At 36.8% G+C, this 13,981-nt stretch overlaps 1 pseudogene; it reads right to left on the bottom strand.

The window, feature by feature from the left end:
* Positions 1-4,263: 4,263 nt before the first annotated feature.
* LOC113930709 lies at positions 4,264-5,523 on the bottom strand (annotated as a pseudogene).
* Between the last annotated feature and the right edge of the window lie 8,458 nt (positions 5,524-13,981).

Genomic DNA, 13,981 nt, shown 5'->3' with positions numbered 1-13,981 from the left:
ACTGACAAATTTATCTCCATCTTACATGTTACTAGTGTCCTGTATTTTAGTTTTGTCTTATTTTTCTCTTTACTCCCTTAGTGAGATACTGTTATTTTTTATTCAATTAACATTTGTTTATATTTATACAAATCCTTATTCCTTTTTGTGTCTTGAGCCTTCCTTCTGGAAGGCTCCCTTTTCTTTATTCCCAAAGTACATCCTTTAAAATTCCCTTTTCATGGGGGCGCCTGGCTGGCTCAGTCGGTGGGGCATGCAGCTCTTGATCTCGGGGTCATGTGTTCACACCCTGTGTTTGGGCGTGGAGCCTACTTAAAAAGAATATTTGTTTAGGAATTCCCTTTTCATGGTCTGTTTTATGTAGATTTTCTCCATTTCTGTTTTTCAGAAAGGTGAATTTTGAATGAGAGCTAATCTGAATGTCAGATCATAAGTTAAGAGCTCTATCCTGTCAGCATTGTGAAGTTACTGTTACCCTGTCATGGTTTCTGTTACTACTCTGGCGGAGTCTACTCTCAGTTTAATAGTCATTGATTTTAGGTATTTTGTCTTTACTCTCTGGCCGTTTTTAACATCTTTTTGGTTGGGTGTTGTGCAGTTTCACTATGACATGTCAGATGTGGACTTTTAAAAATTTATTCTGCTTGTGATTTTCATTGTGTTTCCTAAACCCAAAGGCATCAGTCATGATTTTTTGACTCTTATCTCTCCCTCATTCTCAGAATTCTCTTTTTCTGGGACTCCTATCATATACCCATTGCACCTTCTCATTCTGTTTCCATGTTTCTAAACTTCTCTTTCAATATTTTCCATTTCTTTGTCCTTCTGAACTGCATTTTTGGGTAATTTTTTCCAGATCTAATATTTCCCAGGTCTGCCCTTTATTAGTGTCTATCCTTTTGCTTAGTCCATTTATTGAGATTTAATGTTTTAGCTCACTTTTTTTTTCATTTCTAGATGTTTTATTTGGTTTTGAAGTATAGCTGGCCTTTAACAATAATGTCATTTTCCTTGACTAAGTTTTGATTATTGTTATTTTTTTATTTCTCACCATGCATTTTCTATTCAGTATCCATTAATTTCAGTATTTCATATCCTTGAGGATCTAATTTTCTTGTTTGTTTTATCTGCTAACTCTCTGTGGTGGCTAATTGGATTGACTGCCTTACAGTTTGAAGTTGTGTGGTCACATGCATGGGGCTTTATCTGTAGAAATCCATTAGGGTTCAGGTCCATGGTTCGTTCTTTCAGAGAAATTTGCATTTGCTTCTGCGAGCCACATCAGAGAGCTACTAATTTAGTGCCATGTTAAGTTAATTTTTTAGCTTGGGATTTTAAGGAACATGCAAAAAGTGTGTATTTAGCCACAAACCTGTGTTATAGGCCTGTGGTTTTGAATTCTCAGAGGAGATATTTTTCCATCAAAGGCTAGGTTGGAACAGGTAAGAATTCTTTTCAATTCTCTGTCTTTGCTAGTGGGTGGATTTTTTCCAGTCTGCCATTTCACTGAGGTGTGGAACATTGAGATTCCTAGTTTTATGTGGTATCTCAATTCCCATTAACCACAGTATGCAAACTTCTTTCTCTATTGGCTATTAAGCCAAATAGTTTGGGTGATTTTTTATGTTAGTAAATCTCTTTTGAGTAGCTGCAGTTTCATAATTGGCTTATCTCTCTGATATTTACGTGTGTGTGTGCGCGTGTGTGTGTGCACGCGCGTGCGTGCGTGTGTGTGTGTGTGTGTGTGTGTGTGTGTCTCTTCTCCTTCCCCCCTCTCACTCCCTTCCTTCCTGGCTCTAAAATTTGCTCTCGTTCTTGGGATCATATGCATGAGTATTTTTAACTTTATAGTTGGATTAACTGTGAATTTAATAGCATGCTTATTATATTTTATCCAGAATTTCTTGGAGGTTTTAATGGATTTTTAAAAAGATATCCAATCTGCTATATTTCTAGGAACAGAAGTTGATATGCATGGCCTTTTAAAATAAAAAAGTAATAAAATTAATTAACAGCATATATACTAACTCAGTGTTATGAGTTAAGCAAATTTTTCTTGACTTCAATCTATATGATAATAACACCAGGCAGCAGTAGAGGGCCTGAAACTTTTTCAAAGCATTTTCAAATTTTATCTAATTTGACTCCCTCAAAACGTTTCTAAGGTGGAATATCGGTACCAGAGAGGTGAAGTTTTTGCCAAGGACACATAGCAAATTAGCAGCAGCTCAAACCATTAGACAGGAAGACCAACATACTCTTTTCCATTAATTGTTCACAAAGTATGATGTTTGTCTCTGCACCGAAAACACCTCCTTTGATGTCAGAAATTCAAAGAGTTACAATGTAAATCTTCCTACTGAAAGCATGTTTTGAACTCCAAAGTTTGTGTTTTAGGATTAGAATATAAAAACTCTGCTAGAGGCCATGGTTACAGTTTCCTCTGGGTTATGAAGGCAGAACAATTTGTTTATACTTCTCTTTTGGTATGCACCATGTCATATCCTATATTATCATTACTTATCTAAACAAACAAAACTTAGAAATGTTAAGAAGCAACTGTCCTTCGGTCCCTAAGAACTTTAATCAACAAAATCACCAGGGCTTAGCTTTGTGTCCCCTACTTTGCAACATGCAAAGATATCTTTAGGCCACCCTTTCAGACACAGTGGCATTCTGCAGGGCCTGACATGCAGATGGGTATTTCTTTGAATATAATCCAGAAGGAATGATGTTTCTTTTTTATCTGAAAATGTAACCTCCTTGGAAGTTAAGCTGATTCAAACACAGCTGGATAAGACCAAAGATATTTTTTTGTAGGTAAATAGTATGAGTTGGTTGCAAACTAAACAGATCCATGTGGGTGGCCCCTATAAGCTTATTTGCTTGAGACTTGTCAGCTTATCTTGTCAGATACAGAGGAACAGAATCCTCCCTTTAAAAATGGATGAGGTGATTGGAAGACATTCCTGAAGGTGAGTGGGAGGTGGAGGCCTGGGAGAGTTGTAGGGAAGGAGGGAACAAAGATTAAGCTACGATGTTTTTATTTTCCTTTAGTTTGCTGGAATGGGGATAGAGGTGAAAGTCTTACAAAGTGAGTTTATATCCCTTTAACTGAGAAGCCAGTGAGTGGATAAAAGTGGCAAATGTGGACTGCATTACCTTACGGTTTAGACAGTATGTTCTCTGGATCTTAAATACTGAATTTTGGAACAAGGCTGGTGATATATATTGAGCAATAATAATGTAACAACAACTAATATTTATTGAGCACTTACTATGTGACAGGCACTGTTCTACATCCTTTACATATGTTAACTAAGTTAATTTTCAGAACAACTATTAGTAGGTAATACTGGTGTCCATATTAGTATCCGTTTTTCACAGATGAGGAAATTGAGTCTCAGGTTAAGTAACTTGTCAAGGTTACAAACCTAGAAAATGAAGCCAGAGTTTGAACTCAGACACCTGGTTTCTCTGCTCTCTGTCATCTCCATGTCTTCAGAATTCTTATCTTCACCTTCTCTATTGGGGCACCTGGCTGGGTCGGTCGGTAGAGCATGCGACTCTTAATCTCAGGGTCATGAGTTCAAGCCCTACGTTGGTTGTGGGGCCTACTTACAAAAAATAAGGTAACCTAACCTTCTCCTTACTCTTACATGAATCCTCTGCTGCTTTGGGTAGAGGTGCTATGGTGCCCATTTAATGGGGATTAATATTAAAACTGTATTTAGAAAGCTTTTGGGAAGTGCCATTAAGCAAAAAGTAATTTCCACATTCTGGGTCTCAGCTCTTCATCAAGAAATCTATCAGAAATAGCTAAGAATTACAGGTGGCACTTGGACAGTAAGAGTCTGACGTAAGTTATCTCCATTCAATTGCACTTTATCTGCATTTGCCTTAAAGAAGAGGACACAGAGAGCATGGACATTTTCCAGTGCAAGGCTCTGAGTTTAGGAAGTTCTTTTTTTTTTTCTCATTAAACTTTTGTTTTAATGGGTCTCAAAATTCTGTGACAGATTTTTGGTCATGTTGTTTCCATTAAAAAGTACTGATTTTAAAAACTAATAACTTAAAACTGCCACACACACACACACAAATGGTCCACAAACATTTTCCTTTCCTTCTGAAGGTTTTATGATGCATTGTTATCATTAACCAGTCTTTTACCATTAAACTTAAATGGCCAATTGACACAAACAGTTCTGAGACCGTTCTTCCACCACTGATTAAGACTGGGGTGGCAGGTATTGGGGATAATATTCATTTAGCCTTCTGAGCTTTCTGGGCAGACTTGGTGACCTTGTCTACTCCAGCTGCCTTCTTGTCCACTGCTTTGATGACACCCACAGCAACCGTTTGTCTCATATCACCAACTGCAAAACGGCCCAGAGGAGGAGAGTCAGAGGAGCTCTCAACACGCATAGGCTTGCCAGGAACCCTATCAACGATGGCAGTATCACCAGATTTCAAGAACTTGGGACCATCTTCCAGCTTTTCTCCAGAACGACAATCTATCTTCTCCTTCAGCTCAGCAAACTTGCAAGCAATGTGAGCTGTGTGACAATCCGTCACAGGTACATATCCAGCACTGACTTGGCCTCGATGGTTCAGGATAACGAACATCTTTGACAGATATGTTCTTGACATTGAAGCGCACATCGTCCCCAGGAAGAGCCTCACTCAAAGCTTCATGGTGCATTTCAACAGACTTTACTTCAGTTTTAACATTTAACATCGACTGGTGCAAAGGTGACTACCATGTCAGGTTTAAGAACACTAGTCTCCACTCGGCCCACAGGGACAGTACCAATACCACCAATTTTGTAGACGTCCTGGAGGGGCAGACGCAAGGCCTTCTCAGTTGGATGAGTTGGTGGCAGAATGCAATCCAGAGCTTCAAGCAGTGTAGTTCCACTGGCATTCCCATCTTTACTGGTGACTTTCCATCCCTTGAACCAAGGCATGTTAGCACTTGGCTCCAGCATGTTGTCACCGTTCCAACCAGAAATTGACACAAATGCTACTGTGTTGGGATTGTAGCCAATTTTCTTAATTTATTAATTTCTTAATATGGATGCTGACTTCCTTAATGATTTCCTTAATGATATCTCTTCTGGCTGTAGGTCTGCCCATTTTTGGAGATATCGGCTTCAAATTCACCAACACCAGCAGCCACAATCAGGACAGCACAGTCAGCCTGAGATGTGCCTGGAATCATGTTTTTGATAAAGTCTCTGTGTCCTGGGGCATCAGTGATGGTCCCATAATACTTGCTGGTCTCGAATTTCCACAGGGAGATATCAATGGTGATACCACATTCATGTTCAGCTTTCAGTTTATCCAAGACCCAGGCACACTTAAAGGAGCTCTTTCCCATCTCAGCAGCCTCCTCCTCCAATTTTCCATAGTTCTTTTGTCGATCGCACCACATTTGTAGATCAGATGACCAACAGTGGTAGACCTGCCCAAATCTACGCATCCAATGACGACAATGTTGATGTGAGTCTTTTCCTTTCCCATTTTGGTTTAGGTTGAGCAGTGGTTTTCACGATACCACTGTTCTGGCAGCAAACCCGTTGCGAAAAAGCAGGAAGTTCTTTCATCATTTAGACCTTTCTTTTGGTCCTTTATTCAGCACGTATTTGTTGAGTACCCACTATTTACCAGGCACTGCGCTAGGCACTGAGGGCATTTTGATGAGCACAGACAGGTCTGTCACATCTTCTCATAGAATTTGTGGTGAAACGGCGTGGGGGGTTGCAGACGAGCTAATAATCCCACAAACAAATGAATGTATAATTACAAACTGAGACATGAGTCATGAAGGAAAGGCATTTGGGACTAGAGTGGGGATACTATCATGGAGAGACTTTGGCGTCCTCTGGAGGATTAGAAGGCACTTCTCTGAGGGAATGACATTCCAATTAGAGGAAGCAGCATACAAAGGCCCTGTGCTCCTTGTTCTTAGAGCCTAGAATGAGAAATAGATTATGATTATTATAATAGAAATAGATTAATGATTTATTCATAGAACAACAACTCTGCTTATAACTGTGTACCATTCGTAATTTTCAAGGAGTTAGACATGCTCTTCTAGTTTTTGTTGGCCAAAGAAAGAACTTTCTTTGGGTAATTGGTAATGTCAGTTTGTGGTTTTAGTAAGATCCTCAGATTGAGGAAACTTTCTCATTTATCCATCAGGTTATCTTCTCAGGTGCCCTTTTTGCTCCCTCCCTCCCTTTCACCCTTGCACAAAGATTTATTGGATGCCTGTAATATACCAGTACTAGTAGTCTTCTCTTCATCACCAAACTTCTTCTTAGAGTAGTCTACACTCACTGCCTCCATTTTCTCACATTCTTAACCTGTTGCAGTCTGTTTCCTGTCCTCATCAATGTCCCTGACACTGACAAATCCACAATTTGGTTTCTTAGCTCCTCATTGTACTTGGTTTCTCTGCAGCCTTGTAGCCCTGGTGTTCAATCACAAAGCCTCTTCTCTTTGGCCTTCTGCGACACAGTTCTCTCTTTCTTCTTCTACCTTTTGGTAGTTATTTGTCATTTTTGCTGGCTCCACTTTCTCTACCCAACACTCTAATGTTGTTGCTTTCCAACTCATCATCCTCATGATTTATTTTTTCCTTTTTTAATTATTTATTTGAGAGAGAGAGAAAGAGAGAGAGAAGAGGGAGGGGCAGAGGGAGAGAAACTTCCAAGCAGACTTCTCAGTGAGTGTGGAGCCTGATGCAGGGCTTGATCCCACAACCCTGAGACCATGACCTGAGCCAAAACCAAGAGTTGGTCACTTAACCAACTGTGCCACCCAGGTGCCCCCTCATTTTTCTTTTTCTGCCTAAATTTCATCTTTTCAATTAACTTCTAGAGGGAAATAGTTGGTTTATTACTCATATATTTGTGCTTTCATGGCACATGATACATATCTGTGTTGTGGCGCTTGGACGTAAACATATCATGTAAATTCAATATGAGATCTCTTTCAGTTGACTATGTGCTCAAATTCAGGAATAGAATCCTATAGGTGATGTGCAAAATAAAACAGTCTTTAATACATATTTGATGTACAAATAAATCTGGGGACTCCAGGAAAGGCCAAATATAAAACATTAGTTAATTGCCACAGGCTAAAAATTGAGAATTTTGCTTTAGTGTGTTACTTAGTCATTTAACTCATCTTGATGATGAGCAAGAATTAACCATAATTACATGAAGTATGTTTCCATCTTCAACTCATGGATTATCCATTGTCCCTGATTAATGACTCTTACTATCTATAATTAATAAAAATAGCCCATAATTCACAGTGATTTCTTGAGTCACATTTTTTTCTTTTGTCTAAATTTTAATGAGAGGTAATCTGAAGTAGAGTATAGTGATCTTGATTTTCTCAGATAGACTTTGCCAGTTTATTAGGGAGTTAAAAGCCTATAAGGCATGTAGGTTCTTTGGGATTCATAGTAAAGAGTAGAGCTTTTTCTCCCAGGAAATGAAAACATACACATATTATTTTGAATGTAAATATTAATTGACATATTTTGATAGAAATGAATATTTCTATCAAAAGGAACGAAATACCATGTATCTTAAATAAAAGTAAATTTATTTCAAAAGGCACTTAGGTGTATATATTATAAAGTGATCAGACACAGAAAATATAGGAACATAAATCTACATTTGTATTAAATTTAACTAAATGGAATATATTTGAAAATTGCATTCAGAAGGCTCACACTCCATAGTAAAAATAAAAATGAATGCTATATATATTGAATTTTGCCTATTGTATAAAATAGGTGAGGAATAAAACCAACACCTATTTTAAGGCTATCTTTGCTTGAAAGGGCTTTTTGTTTTTTCCTATTTTGAATGTGGTGCTATAATCTTCAATATATCTTAAACTACATTTGGTAAAAACTATGCTTTCAAACAATAATTTAAAAATCTTTGGCCAGCATGTTGATAGTGCTTAATCTATGTATAAAGATAAAGTAGAAAATTTTCTGCCAACATGAATCTAAATACTAACCAGACTACAACGGATTGGTATAGTGTTTCCATTTTTTTCTCTCTGTTATTTTGGGAGGGAATAAAGACAGTTTTTGTCTGATATGGCTTTTATAAGCACTGATGATTTTGGCATGTTTAAATAACTGCCTTGTATTCATTCATTATAAACAGAAAGATCAATGGAAAAATAAAGGCAAGACAACCTGATGAGTGGTTCTTAAATATTGTTGCATATTAGAAACACCAAGAGAACTTGTTGACAAGTAGAATCTAAAGTTCTCCCTAAGCTTGTGCTTCTGTGGTTCTGGAATAGGGTACAGGAATAAGAATTTTTAACAAGCCCTCAGGAGATTCACATGCTCCAGTTTCAGAAACACTACCCTATTATCTGTTCCATCAAATTTCTCCCCATTTTTTTTCAAATGATCTTCATTCATTCATTAGACCTCCAATGCCTTCCATCTCATGTTACTACCTGGTAGAATAAAATTCCTATTTATCTCTCAAGACCCCATTTATATGTGACTCTATCTTCACAGCCTTTACTCAGTACTTTGTATATATTTCTGCTTTTATATTTATACAATATATTGCATAATAGATTAATATGTACAAATAATCCATATATTAACATAACATTGAATTTCTTTTAAGGAGGGAGGCTATTTCTTAGTTTTTATGCATCAGTTATGAGAGCTAGGGACAGGGCCTGGTACAAAACAGTTGGTACTCAGACATTAGCATGCAAAAGAATTATCTGGGGAGTTTGTTTAAAATGGAGATACCTAGCATGCCCAATCCCCCCCCCCCCGCTGCCATGCCCAATTCCCAGATTCTCATTCAATAGATCTGAAGATGGTCCTAGGAATTCACATTTTTATAAACTCTCCAAACATTTCATATCTTGATAAATTCTGAATACCAAGGGGACATCAACTAATCTTTAGATAACCAAATATATGACCAAAGGGCTACTTATATTTATCCCATTTACTCTCTAATATGATAAAATTTTCTCATGCATTCTAATATATTTTGGACACTCCAGTGACAATATTCAGATCCATCCGAATAGTGGTCAGAGACAATGTAGGCAACTTTGTGTAGAATCTTACATATGGGTTTACAGTGGGGGTTTACAATGGGGTTTACAAATGACAGGGCTCATGAGGCAACCTGGAAGAATTTTAATGAGGATTTTATCTATGGAGAAGGCGTATCAAGAGTAAAAGTCAGTACACATGAAAAGATGTTCAGCGTCATTCATCATCAGGGAAATGCAAATCAAAACCCAAATGAGATATCACCTCACATCTGTCAGAATGGGTAAAATTAAAAAAAAAAACTCAATAAACAATAAGTGTTGGTGAGGATGTGGAGAAAAAGGAAACTTCTTACACTGTTGGTGGAATGCAAACTGGGGCAGCCACTCTGGAAAACAGTATGGAGCTTCCTCAAAAAAATTAAAAATAGAACTACCCTATGATCCCGTAATTCCACTACTGGGTATTTACCCAAAGAATACAAAAACACCTATTCAAAGGGATATATACACCCCTATGTTTATTGCATCATCATTTACAATAACCAAATTATGGAAGCAGTCCAAGTGTCCATTGATAGATGAATGGATAAAGATGTGGTATGTATATGCAATGGAGTATTATTCTGCCATTAAAAAAGAATGAAATCTTGTCATTTGCAACAGCATAGATGGATCTAGAGAGTATAATGCCAAGTGAAATATGTCAGAGAAATACAAATACCATATGATTTCACTCATGTGGAATTTAAGAAACAAAACAAATGAACAAAGCTAAAAAAAAGAGACAAACCAAAAAACAGACTCTTAACTATAGAGAACAGATGGTTACCAGAGGGAAGATGGGTGGGGGGATGGGGGAAATAGGTGAAGGGGATTAAGAGTGCACTTATCTTGATAAGCACTGAGTAATATATTGAGCTATTGAATCACTATATTTTACACCTGAAATGAATATAACACAGTATGTTAACTACATTGGAATTAAAATTTTAAAAAGTACAAAGTAAATAAAAAAGAGTAAAAGTCAGTAATTAGTTTAAAAAAAAAAAAAACAACAATTCTAATGGGGCGCCTGGGTGGCTCAGTTTGTTAAGTGTCTACCTTCGGGTCCTGGGATCAAGCCCTGCATCAGGCTCCTTGCTCAGCAGATAGTCTGTTTCTCCCTCTCTCTCCACCCCTCTCCCCTGCTTGTGCGCTCTCTCTCTCTCAAATAAATAAAATCTTTTAAGAAAGTTCTACAAGAAAACATAGGAAAAATATTTTTATCCTGAGTTAGGCAAAGACTTTTTAGTTATGACACCAAGAGCATGATCAGTACAAAAATAAAATTAATAAAATGTACTTCATCAAAATGTAATATCTTCAACAGAAACTGTTAAGAGATGAAAAAGAGAGCCACAAAAGGGAGAAAATTTTTGCCCAGAGTACATTTGTTAAAGGGCTTTCATTCAGGTTTATAAACAACTCAGAAATCTTAATAAGAAAAGAAACAACCCAATAAAAAGTGGGCAAAATATTTGAACAGATACTTTACTAAGGAATATACACAGTAGGCTAAAAAACACATAAAAATATGCCCAAGATCATCAGTCAAAATCACAATGTGATACCATTACACATCTATTTTAATGGCTAAAATTAAAAAATCTGACCATATCAAATATTGATGAGGCTGTAAATCAACTAGGACTTTCACATATTTTTGGTGGAAATGTAAAGTGGCACAACCACTTTGGAAAACAATTTGGCAGTTTCTTAAAAAGTTAAGCATACATCTGTCATGACTGAGCTATTCCACTCCTAAGCATTTACCCAAGAGGAAAAAAGAATATGTCTACATATAGACTTGCACACAAATGCTCATAGAAGTTTTATTTATAGTAGCTTCAAACTTGAAACAACCCAAATGTCCCTCAAAAGGTGAATGGATAAACAAATTATGGTATAATCATAAAATGAAATACTTCTCATTAATAAATGAATTGATACTATTATGTATACACACACACACACACATATGTATATCCATACCATAATATTAATCTCAAAATAATTTTGAGACATGAAAGAAGCCAGAAAACTACAAGTACATGGTTTATGACTCCATTTATACAAAATTTTAAAGAATGCAAACTCATTTATAGTGACAGAAGAAAAGTCAGTGCTTGCTTGAGGGGCATGGGGAGAGCGCTTATTACTGCTTTATGTAGATTGTTAGGAGTGGTGGATATGCTCACTATTTTGCTTATGTTACTGGTTTCATGAGTGTATAGATATCAGGACTTATCAAATTGTGTACTACAAAATGTGTAGTTTATATCTTGTCATTTTTACCTCAATAAACTTTTAAAAATACATTGTTAGACCTTTTTTTCTTCTTCTTCAAATAAACTCTTAACTTGGAAGCCCAATAAATAAAACAGAAAACAGGGAAAAGGCTTTCTACCATCTTATTTCTTTTTTTTTTAAAGATTTTATTTATTTATTTGAGAGAGAGAGAATGAGAGATAGAGAGCACGAGAGGGAAGAGGGTCAGAGGGAGAGGCAGACTCCCTGCTGAGCAGGGAACCCGATGTGGGACTCGATCCCGGGACTCCAGGATCATGACCTGAGCCAAAGGCAGTCGCTTAACCAACTGAGCCACCCAGGTGCCCCCCTACCATCTTATTTCTGAAGAGATCCATAGAACTCTAAGTTGCATACCTCTGATATACAACATCTGACTTCCAGAAATATATTTGGATGTATAAGTAGATATGGTATTTTACCTTAATTCAAAGCCTCTTGTCCAGAAGTCTGGGATTGCCAGTAGTCTTAGATACCATTGCAATAAAATCTGAGCCATTTAGAAATTCTCTGAAAATGAGCTATTTGGATACCTGAATTTACCTTGTATGTTGGCCACATTCCTTTACAAATTATTTTTTAATATTTTTAAAAAATATTTTAATACATGACTCACTTTTCCATCACCTTGAATAGAGTAAACATACTCTTCGTTTTAGTCTGCCTTTTACTAATGATTCAGGACCATCATTATTAGCATCAAGCTTACGTTACGCTAGAATGTACTGATACCCTCTGGGCTTCATTAAATGTGCAGATGCTCGTTAATATTTGCTCCAGTAATAAGTGGCTTACGACAAGAGCATTTTTTTCTTTTTATGGAGAAAAATGGTGGTTACATCTGCTACTTCTATATTCTGTCTGTTCCTGTGCTATCATCTGTTACTTCTTGCAGAGTGTGACTTCCTGGATCAACATGCCTTCCTTCATAATATATAGACTTAAATTGGTAAAGCACACAACTGAGGTTGTTAGCATTGTATAGACGTGGACTGTTAATAGAGGACTGGAGAGTGTCCCTTTGAGTAAAATACACAATTTTTAGTGCATGGACTATTTTCACTGAGTGAAGTAATTCATTTTTTATCCTCTGGTTCTCAGCTCTGAAATGGATATTTTGGTTTGCTGCTGAACTCTGTTCCAAACAGGTGAGATACTATTATGTTACATTTTCAAAGACCTGCAATACAAAGGCCTGCAATACACTTTCACCACCAGAGTCCTCGCTGAAAATATTTATTACTTCAATTGTCAGTAAAAGTCAGGACCTTTTGGGGGGATCTGACAATTTGAAAGTACCACTCTGAGAAAATATGTCTGATGAATCTCTTGTTCTTGCTAGTTGTCAAGCTAGCCGGTAATGCTGTTAGTTGCTCTCTTGGTCAGTAATATTTTTTTTCTGTCTCTCCTCTCCTCTAATATCAGCTGTCAGAAAAAAAAAAAAAAAAGAGATGAACAAAATATGGAGGATTCCTAAGGTTTTGGAGTAGATTAATTTCCTCTTCCTCAATTTTCCATTTTCAAAATAAATCTGACCTTGTTTTTTTTTTAAGTCACCCTTTCTGTTGCTCAGTTGTAAAGAAAGCTTCAGAAAACACAGATAATAGAATCAGTGGCTGAATTCAGTAACTCATTTGGCAAAGTGCCATTTTTTTTTTTAAATATTGAGGAATCAGAGAAGCTTATTTTTGAGAATAACTGGAAAATATTCTAGGCCAGTAAGGGGATTATAAATAAGGACTATACCAATCAATTTAGATGATCTAACTTCCTTCCACAGTATACTAACAGAAGCCTTGTTGAGTGCTGAAAAGCCTCACACCTTACTATTTGCCCTGATAAATTCACTGTGGTCCAGGGTTTGGCCTTCAGAAATTTGATTGTTTTAGCACATCAAGAGTAGTTGTTTCCTTTTTGAGGGAGTAGAAGGAAGGTGGGGAGGAAGCTTGGAGTAACATTAACCAAGTTAGCAAAATGGATATATAAAACAGAATGTCTATTTATTCTGAGAAATAAAACCATCAAGAAGGCTGGAATGCTTGTTTCTCCAGATCTAGGTAGTCTCTCCCTGCAGTAAAAGACAAATTGTCAGACTGAATTTTTTTGAATGAGTACGGAATCAGAGCAAGAGGAGTGTCACAGAAAACTCTCTTCCCTGGATAATATTTGGGTAGGCACTACCATATCCAGCTCTCTGGGCTTTACCAATTCTGTAATTTCAGCTAACTCTTCTGTTCACCTAGTCTCTCTTTAAATAGAGCACTGAACAGTTCATTAAGTTTCCAAACAAGAGAAAATTCAGTTAATGATGTTTCCATTTAAGTTAATTAAAACCACATTCCTGCCTTGCCTCTTTAGGTCATCTTGATTGGAGTTTTTGGTGTCTCTAAACTTTTCTGAATCACCCATTTATACATAATCCCTTATTTATTTTCCAACATGGTTATTTACATGATATTAGTGGATTTTACTGAATTATGTTTCAAAGGACTATCTTATTTTCTTATTTTCCTTTTTTCTAGTTCTTGTGGGTCACCTCACAGTCACCACTGATACTAAAAAT

The sequence above is a fragment of the Zalophus californianus genome, chromosome X (genome assembly GCF_009762305.2).
Source record: "Zalophus californianus isolate mZalCal1 chromosome X, mZalCal1.pri.v2, whole genome shotgun sequence".
NCBI lineage: Eukaryota > Metazoa > Chordata > Mammalia > Carnivora > Otariidae > Zalophus > Zalophus californianus.
Note: the sequence above shows the minus strand (reverse complement) of the source record. Positions and strands in the feature narration are given on the sequence as shown.